Raw genomic sequence first — 15,548 nt, forward strand, 5'->3', positions numbered from 1 at the left:
GGCGTGGCATAGAGATTTTTCTGTTAATTGCATATGTCCTTTCTGCTCTCATGTTAGGGGACAGCAGAGCTATGACCACTTGATATGGTCCATGCTGGCATTTATGCATGGAAGAGTTGAATGGATTTTTTCTCTTTACATGCCTGGGGCAAGTGAAAACCTGGTGCAAATGATGTTTGGTCTTTTGCCAGGCTCAGATTCATAAAGACAAAAATGTGGCTGGAAGCCACTTTTATTTGCTCTCTCCACCCAAACTGTACTTTTATTACTGAGCCTCTGGAAGGCACAATGCAGCACCTGAGTGGTTCCCTGTTCTCAGATGCCTCTCAAGGAGAAAACAAGTTGTTTGCCATTTTCTTCCCTTGTCAGATCAAGCTAATACACATACTCAATATACCTATCTTGAGAAGTTTTCTTTATTGATGACTCTCACTTTCTCTGCAAACAATATATTTTCTGCTGTACCCGTCCAGGTAAATAGGGTTCACTCTGGAAATAGAAGGAGCAGAACCATATGGGAGAGTATAAAAATGAACTGACCTGAACTACAGTTTTGAAAACACTGTAAATTGTTTCCATTCCTTGACAAAGTGTTCACACTGGGTAGGAACGCCTTTGTTGCTGTGACTTGTCTTCTAATTGTGTGGCACCTTCCAGGGAATAGCTCTCCTCGTTTGCTAAATTATGACACAGGGAGATGATTTGCCAGCTTGATCTGGTCTTTTCTGCATTGAGAAGACTTTTTCATTGCATTCCCATAGAATCCAATACATGAAAAAGCTCAAAGTTTGCTCAACTTTTTTTAATGTTTATACAACATCTGTTTTTAGTGGTAGTGGAGAGATGCCCCAGATTCATCGGACTCTCCATATATGTTGCTGGTTTGATACAAACTGTTTCAGGGATCCGTGGTGTGGAGTTTTCTGCACCAACTTATGATTGCCCAGGGAGCTCTGAAGTGATTTGGCACCCCTTCCATGCACATGTATTTTAAGAAGTCACAAGTCTATTGCATACACAATAGCTGTGTAGTATTAATATTATACATCCATATGATAAGTCTCTTCAGCACTGCTCTTTCAGAACATTGTCATTCAGGAGCATAGGTACACTCAGAAAAATTCTGTTAGCATATATTATTTACCATGAAAAATAGTGGTCCCACATAAAAAAGAAGTGTGTAGTGTACAAATATATTCCAAGTTTGTTGCTCTCATCTTGTGTTTTTATTACTCTGTAGAAAATATTTGTTTTTTGCTATTTGGAATGGTAATAACAGGAATTATGTCTCCTTCACTAAACAAGCTTTTTTAATATAAATAGGATTTGTATATGCTAATTAATAATGCATTGTATCTACACTGACTACTGGATACTGTAACCCTTAAAAGGAAAGGATGCACATAGGCTGGTCACTTCAAATCCAAGCTTGTCAGGTATTCTCTGTGCACCAGGGTAATGCTGCCTTTTGAAGAACGTGTCTTCATTATGCAGTTCAAGATGGCCAACACCCAGGCCTGATATTCTGCTTCTGACCTTGTAAAAATCATTTGCTGTTCTGAAAGCAGGAACACCTCATGATAAAACCATATTAGGTGATAATGACATTTTGCCAGATTGTGCTGAGAATTGCTCTGAGAGGGAGGAAGACGTTTCCATTGATTGTTCATCAATCTTCAGATTATCTTCAAATGATAAACAGCTCAGGATTTCAGCCCTGCATATCGGTGGTGTGAGCATACCCCAGAACCATGGGGGAGATGTGGCAAGGCAGAAAGGGTGAGCCCCAGCCCTGCAGACCCACACACAGCAGGGCAGGCAGAGGACAGAGGGCAGCCTTCAGCTTTGTGTCCTGAGGAGCAGCATTGTCAGTGTTTGTCTCTGCAGAGCCATTTGCACTGGTTTCCAGTGCAGGAAGAGGAGGTTGATGGTGATACTATTTACAATTCATTATGACAAGATTGCAGAAGATTGTTGAAGACAGGAACCACTGACCTCCCATTTCTCTTTCATCTGTAGGAGTACATTCATAAATGATAGTCCACTTTAAGGACACTGGAGTGGAGAATTATACTGGGCTGCTTCTTCTACAATCTTCTTTACCTTTTGGGTTAGCAACATCACTAATTGGCACTTGACAGCACTTCCAGATACTCCTTGTGAATCTCATAGTGCGACTGATGGTTGATTACATAAAGGGAAGAATTGTCTGTTCCATTTTAGTCTGTCAAAAACTAGATGCTGCATGGCATGTACCACATCTGGCAATTGATAGTACCATGTTTGTTAAGGTTATCTGATTGGAAGAGCTGCAAGCAATGAGTGCAGCAAAGCTGCATGTGATAACCTCCCCACAGGGAAACTGCATGGCCTGACAGTTAGCTTCATGCTTGCCATTTCAGTATTCTGCATTTTTAAAGTGCAATAGGGAGCTAAAGAAATGATCTCTCTTTTCTGAATGCACTTGCAGAAAAAGACAGCCTTTAATGTGCTTAACAGATTCTTTTTTTATACTGCTGAATTTTTCAAAACAATTTTTCACATCCTAAAACAGTAGGAATTATTTTGATGCCTGAAAGCATTTGAGGGACTAATTAATTTTGCAGTAGAACTGATGCAACTTTTCTCTTGATGATCAAAGAAGAATAATTGAAGTTTCATACCCTTTGTTATTACATTTCTAAACCATAGCTCTTTCTATATATTTTATAAACCAATCTTTTCAAATGCTTGTTCAATACAGGAGAGTTAGTAACCCTACTTTTCTAGTTTTCTCAAATGATATGTAGGCTGGTATTCTTCTTACAAAGAAGAAATTGCTATCAGCCCTAATGGATAAAAACTGTTTCAGTGTGCTTAGTAATGTGCACCGTCTTTGGCTCATTTTGCCTGGTTTCCTCTGGTGTGGACATCATGCTAGCTAACAGCATCTTCAACAAAAAACAAAAAGCTGTACTAGTGCATGCAGTGGACTGGATAGCTCTGACCTGCCATTGAGTGATGGATGTTCTCACAGCAGCTGGGGAAAACAGCATAACAGAGAGAAATATTAGTGTTGCATTGCATATTTTTGGGCAATATTGGCTTTGAATCTCAAATGCCCTAACACTTGCATGCATTTCTGCACCAGGTCCCTATGAGCGCATTACATAAATCTGAATTCTGGCAGCACAATGCAGACTTGCAAACCCCTTCTTCTCTGAACTCTATTATTTATAAGATTAAAACCCCCGAGGTTTCAAATGGCAGGTTTATTGTCAAGTACAATGTACTTTTCATTCTGAATGGACAAAAGCCTTTGAGCTTACCTGAGTCTGCCTGGCTGTCCTCAGTTGCTGCTGTGTGTATTAGTGGAGGCCAGTCTTTTCTCCAGAGGTGTGAGACAGGCATCCCGTAGGGCCCTCCTCCCACACCACTGATACATGTAGGAGAACTCTTCCTTCACAAGCACTGGGTGCATGGCCTCCATCCAGAGCTGCCTCAGATTTAGGAGCACTCAGAAAATGTAGAAAACAGATGCCCACTTGGTTCAGGTTGAATTTCTTCGCACTACACTCAAAAACAGATGTTGAACCACATAGATGTGTTCATTCTTAACAGACATTCAATGAATATGGCATGGGATGGCCACAAAGTATTTGCTTTGTGGTTTTCTATTGTTTGATATTCAAAGGATGTGGTGAGTCTTTAATGTCATAAATAGAAAAGAATATAAAAGGGGAATTTCAGAAAGGCTTTTAAAATCTTGCTGGTGCAGATCTCACAGCTCCTCATGCAAGTAGAGTTCCAGATTTCCTAGCAAAATAAACATTTAGACTGGGGTCAGGTATAATCAGAAGTTAAGGTTTTATAACTTTTTAAATAGAGAAGGCACCAGAGGCTCCTAGGATGGCCATTAATAATCATATTATGAGGCATTTCATCTGGGGCATTTTAAAGAACTATAGTTGGTTTTCCAAAGTGTCAAATGTCTTTCAGATGTGCTGGTGTTAATGAAACAAATTCATCAATCTTTAGGGTGGAAGGTTTTTACAGCTGCTTGCCATTGCTACATATGCACATAAAAATCTCCTCTCTTCTTCTCAAATCACAGGCAAGGGAAAAAAAGAAATATTTTTTTAACTAAAAAAAAGAGATATGTTCGCTTCTTTGACTTGCACTACTCCAGCAAGTGATCTCAAAAAATTGCTGACCACCCTGCTTGCCACATTGGATTTTTTTATGCCAAGACTTTTAGTACTAATGAACGCACAAAAATAGAAACCAGTTGAAGTTTTGTAAGATCTAGCTAACTCTTTGTTAGTTTTTGTAACAAAGATAAGAGCTTTTGGACTTTGGACATAAGAATGAAATAAGTAAATAATGGTTAATATAAGAAAGGGCATACAGTTCTTGTTTAATGGATTAATAAGAGCAGTTAACCTTGTAGTGCATTAGCATTTTAGATGTTTGTGAGTTAGTTTTACATGAAGTGTCCTTGTAAAGGCCAAAGTCAAACTGTATTTTAAAAGAAACTTTAGCTCAAAAGTTTGTATTTGCTGACATTGTCTATCCAGTAACACTAGGAATGGTCTAAATTTAATACTAGAAAAAAATAAGTGTGGTATGAGATACATAGTTGATCAATACAACTTGGAAGTGCTTATCTAAACTGTGTAGTACTTCCAGAAATTTATTCTGGAATTAGGGGAGGAATTATAATCTAATTTTTTATTTTGTGCTTCCAAGTCACAGGTATTTTGAGCCAGGTGTATGATGATTATGCCAACAGACCACTGGAATCCCTATGTTACTTACCAGTAGCAGCAATCGTGCTGATTTTAACATTCAAGCACACAGCATGTCCTAAGTGAATTTTGGTCACTTCCATGGGCCTCTTCAGAAGGAAAAACTGATTAAAAGAACTGGCTGTGTTTATTGAATAGCCAAGATGTTGATATAGCTATGGTTTACATGTATGGGCAGAGGGGAAATGATGCATGACCCAGATGCTGAATCAGAGACTGTTTTGAGAATTTGTCTTCAGAAGTTTGGCTTGAAAAAAGAGTTTATAGAGGTAATGAGCATTGATGTAATGATTTTAGAGAAGAATGAGTATTGCGGTAATGGATGTTCTTTGTTTTTATAAGCAATGGTTTGGGTTGGGTTTTTTTCTGAACTTATACTCAGGTTTCAGTGTAAGGCTTTCCTCCTCAGAAACATGGCAGGACACTTTAGGACAGCAAATAAATTTTTACATTGTCCTTCCTGTCTTTTCCATCTTCTGGTACATATTTTAACCTGTCTGTTGAGATTTTACCTTTTAAGCCTTCAGCTTGTTGGACATGGTTCCTGATGGCTTGGGCAGTTTCTGTGGACCCCTCACAGCTGAGGAGTGTTTCAGAGGTGGCAGTGATGACTTTATGGCTCATTCATCTCCCTTACCTCCTCTGGCTCTATGAGGTCAAGCTCTTGGCTTTAATGGATGCTTCCTCACTGAGGCCCAGGAGCAAAAGATGCCAGTCCTTACTTTGCCTGCAAGTTCTCTGACTCTTCTTCCATATCTGACTAAGAAATAGGAGAACCCAGCAATAATTCTGGGATGAGCAGAATGTGCATAAAAGTCTGCTTTTTTCCCCAAATATTTTCAGTTTTCTCTTTACTTACTTGAATCCTCCTGTTTTCTGCAGAAATTATAACTTGGGGGCAGAAGCTGTGCCTTATGTGACTACAGTGACAGCATAGAAAGCAAAGAAGGAATTAGGATGCTCTTTGTTAAGTGGGTAGCTTGCTGACATTTAGTTCCAAGTTCTTTAATCAGTGTTTCCCTCTCTTTTCCATAAGGCTAGTCCAGAGTGGTCATAAAGCATTTTTTACTATTTAAATTTTTAATTATTTTTCCATATGCTTATGATACTTGCATCTGCTGAACTTCATGATTCAGGAGAAAAGTTTCCCTATGATGTATCTCAAGCAATCTGTGATATCCTTGCCTAGCCCTTGACTGCCAGCACTAGAATTAGAGAGCAACCAAGAGAAGACCAAATTGTAGGATTTGTGTAGGATAAGGAAAGCACCTGGACACATTATTAACCATTTAATTATATATGACTGATGTGACTAGAGGTCGTGTAAAATGTGGTCTTGGCTCTTGCACAGTAAATGTTCAGATTTGTAATATTAATTACAGCAATTGTTACAGGAAATCTACAAACAAAAAAGAACACAAACTAAACTAGAGAATATAATTTTCAAAGCCAAATGCAATATTAAGAGAGAATTTCTCATCCCTAGCGGGTTGAGGGGCATGGGGCTGGTGGCTTTCATGCTGGGTTTTGGGTAAAAGGGACAACTGAATCCTGTAGCTATAGCAAAGATTAATTCCCTAGTATTATTTTTAGAGGGCTTGTCTAATTTTCAGCATTGGGATCTGCTTAAAAAAGGGGACAGAAACTCCTGCAGATAGGTGCAGCTTTCTCGTGTACTTTGCTACTTCCAAAGTATGAGAAGAGGAAAATTACAGATGCTTTGGAAGGGTCTCAGTGGCTGCCCCATAAGATCAAGGAAACAGCTTTGGTCCCACTGCCGTCAGAATCTCCCAGCCATGGGGTCTACAGCACTTGTGGTACACTTGGCACCACAAAGGAGGGAGTCTTGGCTCTGAGCTCAGTATTATCTGTGCATTTTGAACAGAAAACTCAGATATTAGGAGATGGTTCAGAAATATCAAATGAAGTTAAGATTACTGCAATGTTACATCAAATTTCTAGTTATTTCTTCAATCAGCATTTATTATATGAATGCATCATAGTGAAGATTTCAGAAATATGATGAAGCTGTACATTTGGAGTAAACTAAGCACCTGTGTTTATCACAAATCTGTTTAGTGAGTTCTATCTGCATGGATACTCGTCAGTCAGACAAATGTCTCTGTATTAATTCTCTTTTTCTAATTGGAGAATGGAGGTGAGATGGCATTTATATCACGACTGCTATGTGGCTGACATATGTCTAGGTTGAAGAGGGAGCACAACACACACCTTTTGAAAATAGAGAATAAACCAGTTAAAAAGTTGAGTCACATGAGGCTCCGCTTATTCTTTTAAAGTTTAAAGAACATCAAGAGCAAAATTTTATACTGGCCTGTTGTTGTATGCAAATACATACACGTGTCTGGAATATATAAGGTATATTTTTTCAGTCTTTATTTCCTGCTTTTAGCTTTAGCATTTTATTTAAAATTTCATTACATAAAGAAAGTATCTTCTTCAGCAAATTAGTATCTGTATATAGATTAATAGAAAATGGCAAAGAAACACATATTAAATGCAAAAACTAAATCAATTGTTTAACTTACAAAAAGGAGGTGCATTAATAAATTGTATCCAGCTTTTTTTCTCAGCATTGAAGGTCTATCTGGAATCTGAGACTTTTTGAAAATGTCCTGGTTTTGTACAACAAACCAAAACAAGCCCACTCAAGCCCATTTTTAAACTGGACTTCCATGAATAATACAGTAATTATAAAATGAAAGTGATATTTTTATCTAGTCAGCTTCTTAATTTCATTGAATTTTCTCAATTTTTAAAATGCTGCTGTGTCTTTTAAATAATGAAGGAAACAATTTCATATGTGGAAGTGTTTTACAAATTTCACAAATGATATAGATATTGCCACATAAATTTCAAGCCTTTGCTTTGGTAGAAATTAACTGGTAGCAGGAGAAATTGCAGCAGGTTGTCAATGCCTGCTAAGGATAAGAACAGCTTTATAATTACACATTTTCTTCTCTCCAGATAAAGATGGCTTTGAATTATCCATTTTTCCAGGGTGCTGTATATTTAAAAAGTATAGGATTTAAAACATGAAAACATTGTGCCTTTTGAAGCAAATTAGCAGTAAAAATGAAGTAGAAAAACATTTCCCTTTTCCTGACTAGCTTGCAACTAATGTGGGTTTCTTGAAGTTGTACATGCCCGCAGCAAACAATAAATATATTGGAAAAAGGAAGGGAAAAATGAAAGAGCAAGCTGGCCACACGAAGCAGCTGATGTAAAGATGGAGAGACATAGCCATAGAAACTAGTCACATAAATAGTCATGAAATGAAAAGTTTCAGATTTGTATTGAAGTAAAAAAAAACTACTTAGAGAAAGGCCAACAGGCCAGACTAAATAATCCTCGACTTAACGTCCAATTCTGAATCACATATTAGCTGCAGAGATTTTAATGTAAATATGCCATTACACTGTCATTACAGTGATCAGGCTGCATGGCTCACAGGTCACATCTCAGCCACTGTTAATTTTGCAGGCAAAAGCTTTTTTTCTCTTGAAATGTTAATAACTTTCTATTAGTTAATGTAGCGTGACTAAAATTCAGATTAGATATAATTCATTTTAATATCTGTGACTGGCTATCCCGATCATTTAGCAATGGTTTCCAGCTGAATACAAGATGCTAAATTGGACTCATTTGCATAGCCCTGTTAAAGCAATGCCATTCTCTAAATGTAGGCATCTTCAAATTAATTTAAAAGATTTTTTTTTCTGGTTTTGCTACCAGGATAAAATCTTTTGCTAACAACTAATTGAAGTTACTATGAGCCTAAGACACATCCTTTTTCCTTCTTTTCTTAGGAACAAATGACTAGTTAAGATCATTAACCAGTAGAGGGGAAAAATCCACAGTGCTTTTGAGTGCAAAATGGCCTAATTTGGAGCTGCAGACAGACCAACCACCACTATTTGCCAGCATTGAAATAAATACCCTTTCTTACTCCTGAGCATACTTAGCTACATTGCTGTATGTCAAAAGTTAACACCAGCCTGGCTTTGAAATGGTCACCAAATCCATTTGGTTTATTTAAAGATCTGCTACAAAACAGATATTCATTTAAGGTACAGCTGAGCCAAACTAGGCAGATCTCACTGGTGTTCCTAACTTAAGAGTTCAGCACACTGGAAAATGTGGGTCCTTATTAATCACTGATATTCTTCCCTGAATATGCACATATAACACCATATAATAGGAATGGGAGATACATGCAGTGCACAAGGAGAGAATGGCCCTCCAACTTATCAAACCCTACCTTTTACTCATTTCAGCAAACTCTTGTTTGAGTTTTTTCTGGGACAATGATCTGATGTAATCTTGAAGAAGTATGATCACAACTCTTTCTTTTAAATTACATGCAAATAAATAAATGAGCCTATCACCTATATTGTATTAGTCAGTATGAATCACAGATTTGGCATACAATACATATTCCTGCATCCAGCTGTGAGTAATGCCTTTTGAATACTAATTAGACACTCTCACATACAAGGGCATAAACCAAGTCTGATTTTTTCTAGTATTTGGGTTACCTCAGTACCTAAAAGCTCTCACAACCAAGGCAGGAGCCCCATCATTCCAGTGTGTGTACAAACACAGGCAGTCCCACTCTGAGGAGAACCAAGACAACTTGAAAACTTTCTCTTCATTTACATACATGTAGGTAAGAACAAGGTCAGAAGCAAATAGAATAATGAAAATGTCACGGATTGACACTGCATCAGCTTATGTAACTGTAAAATTCTACATGCTTCTTGGTGAAGGAATTTACCAATCTTTAACTTAAAATACTGGAGGAATGTAGAATAATAGTTGAGTGAAAATAATGGTTAAATAGTCGTCCTTTGTTGCCACTAAGATCCTAAGATTATGTAGCTCTGTAGAGTTGTCACCGACCAATTTGCCAAAAATCCTTTACAGCTCAAAAAGTAATTATGTGAAATATGTGAATAATGTGTAAAAATAATAAAGCAAATATTTTAGATAAGACAGTCACTGACTTGTAGGGCAGAACATTATTGCTCTTGTTTTCCTATTGTTGTTAAAAACACAGTGGCTATTTATTTAAGAATGTAGATAAAAATGATGAAAAATCATGATGTCTCTGTCAGTTTTGGAGCTTGATGGCTCTGGGAGAAAAGGCCTCACCTGAGTGAGGCCAGCTGAGGCCATCTGGTACTCACCTGAGCACCAGGTATATGACAATTGTATATAAAGTAGGGAACTGATGGAACTGATATGTGATACTGTCAAATCTGCTGATTTGCTAATATTTATAAACATGTTTATATATCTGCAATATCTCATTACCTTTCTTTCAGCAGCAGGCTGGCTCAGACAATGTAAAGGTGATTTTCTCTATTTGTCGTCTCCTCTACTTTCATTTAAGAGCTGCTGTGTGTTCTGGAATGCTTTGGTTTCTCAAGTTGTAAATGACCACCAGTGTTTTCACTGGGAATCTTCTCCAATCTTCAGCTCAGTTTCTTTCTGTTATCTGGTCAAAATCAGACAGTTTTTTGTTTGTTTGCTTTTTAGGAAGAACATTTATAGTCATGGATGGAATATTAACAATCATAAATTGGCTTCTGCTGGAGTAAATATTAAGTTTTATGTAAATGATGACTAATATTGCAACAGCAGAAGTAAGGAATCTTACATGAACACATTTTGGTACTTATTTCAGAGGCAAGGTAATGTAAAACTGAGATCTGAATATCCCAAACTTTAAGAAAGTTTAAACTTTTTTGATAGTCTAGAAGGATTCAGGTGAATATTGGTACTAGACAAGCCTGGCCTTTTGAGAATAGTTAGTTTTTGAATTGGGAATATTGCTTTCAGATGTCTTACTTACTTAATTCTTCCATAAACCTTGTTTCTATTGTTATAACTTTGAGAAAAGTAAGGTGTTGTAGCAAGCAGAAATGAAGAAAAACACTATCAAATCTTTGAAAACAGGTAAACCAAAAGCAACAATATTCCTTTCTGAACCTGTTGGGCAGCCAGCAATAGCACAGAGGATACCACACCTATTAGCTGTACTTCTCCAACTTGAGGTTTTCCAGGATTGTGCTGGTTCTGGTCTGTCTCTCTGTGTCTCCAGAAATGTGGCAGCTGGGATTACTGCTAAGAAAGCCCAGATGAGCCTCATGTTGGATGGGGAGGAGAAGGCTACTTCTAAATATTTTAATTGCTTCACTTTGGCTGGGAGTAAAAGGCTTACAAATGGCATTTCTTATCAGCAACTACAGCCTCAAAGCATGTCAATCTGTTTTACCTTGTCAGTGAGCGAAAGGGCTTATGCACAACCCAATTTTACATTGACTAAGTCCATTGTTCTGTTCCAGTGTTGCCATTTCTATTTTTCTCTGAGGTTATACAATTTCAAAATTATTTTGTATACATTTGATCTCCTATTTTCCATAGAACAGCCAGGTGATTTGTCAGCAATTCACTAGGTAGAAGGAAGGTAACAGTAACTGCTCTCTGGGGTAGGCTGTGATAAGAGGCAAGGGTTGGATTAAATTCTGCAGTGATTGACCCCAGAAAGTTCAGCCTCTTGCTTCAAGACCATTTCTTTTACACAGTCAAAATGACACCACCCGTTCAAAACAGCTGAAAAATGCAGAGCTTTTAGTTGTGTTGTGTACTCATGCCAGGTATTTCCATATAGGAAACGCTTTGGGGCACAGGTATCTTGGTTGACTGGTTGGTTTTCATAATCAGGATAGTGAAACAAAGCTATTTAAATTAGCCAGTCAGTCAGAACTATCTTTATGTAGCTCAAATAGCTCCAAATATTTGGAGACAACTTTTTTCAGTTGCTTCTCTTCAAAATAACATGTAAGGCAACCATGACTAGTTTATGGATATTTTGTTAGTAGGAGAAACTAAATTCAGCAGATAAATTATTCATTACAAATTATTCCCCCAGGACTCAATTCAGAACGCTATTATATTTCAAAATTCTGGACTGTATTTATATCTTTGTTTGGCTGATCACGAGACAGACACATAACAAAGCACTGTGTGTCAGCACATTTCCTAGAGCTTTGTCTGTGTAAGTCCAATGGTTAGCAGCTGCTCTTTCATGTTGTTTCCAGCCAACCTGATACAACTTACTTTCCTCAAAAAGGTGGCTTCTTTCATAATGCATAAGGCATAAAGACTTTTGTGGCTCTCTTCTGGACTCAAGAGGGAGATTATTCCAGCTGCCTATATCTAAAGTCTGTGCTCAAGTGCAGAGGTCAGAAAATTCTCCAGCCAAGAGCTAATACAGCTTGTTGTGCCTTCTGAGATTTCTGGTTTAGGAATACACTTCTTGCAATGTGACTGTGTGGCCATAGAAAGAAATAGGCCTATTCTACCACATTTGAAACATAGCATCCTTTGTCTAGCTCCTAAATTGTAACATGGATATATAGTTAAGTGCTCAGCTTGTCCTTTTTTCTAGATGTATATCCTGTAGGGCATTGAACTGAAGTTACTTGTGTCTCAGATCAAAGTCATTTCACTTAGAAATTCAGGTTGAGCTTGAAGGCACAGTCTCTTAAGTGAAGGTCAATGGTTTCTCCATTATAGCACCCAACCTCAAATTATTTTTGCAATTAGTAATATTTATATCTGTTTTTATAGTGTAAAAGAATAAAGAAAGGATAGTCAGCATTTTCAAGAAATACAAGTTAAAGGTGTCCTATCATTTAAAATGATATATCATGTTAGAGAGGAAACTTAAAAGCTGGCATATGCAATCTAAAATTAAATACAGATTTTGAATTTCAGGCTGCGAAGCTAAAAAGATCAAAGGAAACTCTTTACAGTTCTTCAGAATTTGGTATTATACTTCCCAGGAGGTCATTTACTCCCATAATTTAGTCTGACTTATTTTGGCTTGAGTTCCATTAAAAGTATGTAGGAAAGAGAGGGTCTCTTTTTACTTTAATTTTTAACTGCAACCTGTCAGTTAAAGGAGAAAAAAAAAAAGAGAGAGAGAAAAAAGAGTGTCTGGAAGAGGATGATCTACAAAAGTACTAATAGCTTTCAAATCTTTTGACTTTTTGAGCCTCATATGGCTAGAAATTTATCTGGAAAGATTGTATTTTAACCCTTTTGACTGTTCTTGGACATAATGTGTGCTTTTATTGAAAGGGAACTTATTCACTGCCCTTGAACATATTCTGTCATTTCCACAATAACATCTCCCTTGACAGCAATGCCTTGACTTGTTGGACAAAATAATAGAAGGACCCAAAGTTTAAGGTTCCTAAAGGCAAACATCAAAAGAACACCTTTGTTAAGTCAGACAGGTATCCAGAAGTTTACCTGCTGTCTGGAGAAACCCAAAAATGAGCAGGATACCTGCTGGGATGTGAAGGCAGTGCTGATAGGGCTGAACAGACTAAAACAGAGTTTCACTTCACTGCATTTTGGGAGCAAGAAAAGCAAGAGTAGTTTGGAAAAGATGAAAAAATTTGAAATAGCTTTTGCCTTTTAGAAAAGATGTGATATAGTCCTGAGGTCACTATCTATTTTAGCTATACCAGTTTCCACAAACAAGACATCAAAAAATAAGATATAAGAGACACAAGTACTTAATCTTCTAAGAACAGATTAAGACTGCCTGGTGGAAGCAGTAGAGGTGGTAGCAAGATTCTCTATGTTGAAATAGGAAGTCATCTTCCCCCTCAGTACCACCTCTTTTTCCACTGAGGGATGTGAAGAGGCTGAATTTTCCAACAACAGCTGAATTTTCTTTCTGCAAGAGGTTGGCCTTGGCCAGGCTTTAGGCTGGGGAATGAGGCAGTGGGATCCAGACTGTGAGGGGGTTTTCCCTCTGTTTGACTTTCAGGCTTTCCACAGGTCCTGCAGAGAGTCCCACCAGAACCACCCAATAGCTGTAGCATCTCGTTACTTTGCTATATTGTAGGATGTGTTTACAGGATTCATGGAGAAGATTCTGTCTTAGGATTTGTGTTCAATCATGCTATATGTTTGTGTATATACGTACATACATACATACATACATATACATATATATATATAGTTTTGCTTCCCTTTTTTTGAGCACATGATTTCATTATTTTGTCATCTTACACTGCAGCAGCTATTTTGTATCTGGTTCAGTGGGATTCACTCATTGGTTGGTGACTCTTTTATTCACCCCTTCTCTCCTTGTTGGTTTTCATTTACCTTCTAAATTGTTACAATTAGAAGTTTTTGAGTCCTTTTTTTCCCCCATCTCTTAAATGCATTATGGCAAATAAACCTACAAAAAAAAAGTCATCTTGGACCATAAAGAACATGATGGACTAGTCTTGTCTCTGGCACTTGGAAAATCTGGGGCTCTTGCTGTTCCATTCGAGTAGACTAATGATGGTCTAGTGCATACTAATAATTTCCCAGCAAGATACGTGCTTGAAAATATCTTCCCATATGATTAATGCTTCTGAAAAATAGCTGTTTCCTTCTGACAGAACCAAATGGATTAGAAATGTTACAAATGCTCTTTTTTTTGCGGTAAAAGGAGTAGTGGCAGCAAAGAGGTTAATTCTCCTCTTTTCATGAAGGTATCTTCTTAGAAGAGAAGTGATTAAAGGAGGTTTTTTTTGGCATAAAAGTGTTTTTCTAATCTTGTTGAAGTGCCTAAAATGTGTTTGAAGAGCCAGATAAAAGCATGGACTTCTTATTTAATGAGTTATCAGTTATATGTACCACTGTTTATTTTGCTTCTGTCATTGAAACGTATTTTCTTAAATGGGTTTTCTTTCACCACAGTCAATAAGTAATAATGATACAAATTATTTAGAAAAAATTTCAGCATTAAGTACAAAAGAACAGCTCTCTCCTGAAATTTTACAACTGCACCAAGCCAGAAATGAACTCTCAATTTTAAAGAATTCTGGGCATAACTTCAGAACATTCTGACAAAATCAGAATTTGAATTGCAATTTCTCAGCAAGTTACCTACTAGACTGAGGGTATCCAGAAAAAATCAACCTATTCCTGCCAACTGTGGTGCCAAAATGGTTATACTGATATAATAATGCCAGAAATTTGATTCCAAGTCTCCTTTCCTTTCCTTTCCTTTCCTTTCCTTTCCTTTCCTTTCCTTTCCTTTCCTTTCCTTTCCTTTCCTTTCCTTTCCTTTCCTTTCCTTTCCTTTCCTTTCCTTTCCTTTCCTTTCCTTTCCTTTCCTTTCCTTTCCTTTCCTTTCCTTTCCTTTCCTTTCCTTTCCTTTCCTTTCCTTTCCTTTCCTTTCCTTTCCTTTCCTTTTCCTTTCTTTCCCTTCCCTTTCCTTCTCTCCCCTCTTTTTTTTAATGTGGGGTAAATTACTTTCTTTATCTAGATATCAAATAGTTGAGCCTGGTAGAAAATTATTTACATTAAAAGAGCCATCACTTAATTTAAATCACAGATGATAGAATCCCCCTGCCTTCCACACTAGAAGGAAGAAAAAACCTCACTGTAGTCAAGGAAATGTCTAGCTAAAAAGACTAGCATTGTCCCCATACTGCAAATGTTCTCTGCTGGTATTAGATCATTCAGTGGAAAATTAGGTGCAAACCTAGGTTGTTTATTGAACTTAAGGCACACATGTGTAAAGACAGCTCTCTGTTCTTACAAAGGTATCGACTGCTTCTATCATCATAGGACTTCCCACCAGGCTTTACCACTGGGGAAGGAAGAGATCCAAAGCAGAGAAAGAAAAGCTGTCTGAGCACATGCAGAACTTCCCTG

The sequence above is a fragment of the Agelaius phoeniceus genome, chromosome 7 (assembly GCF_051311805.1).
Source record: "Agelaius phoeniceus isolate bAgePho1 chromosome 7, bAgePho1.hap1, whole genome shotgun sequence".
Classification (NCBI taxonomy): domain Eukaryota; kingdom Metazoa; phylum Chordata; class Aves; order Passeriformes; family Icteridae; genus Agelaius; species Agelaius phoeniceus.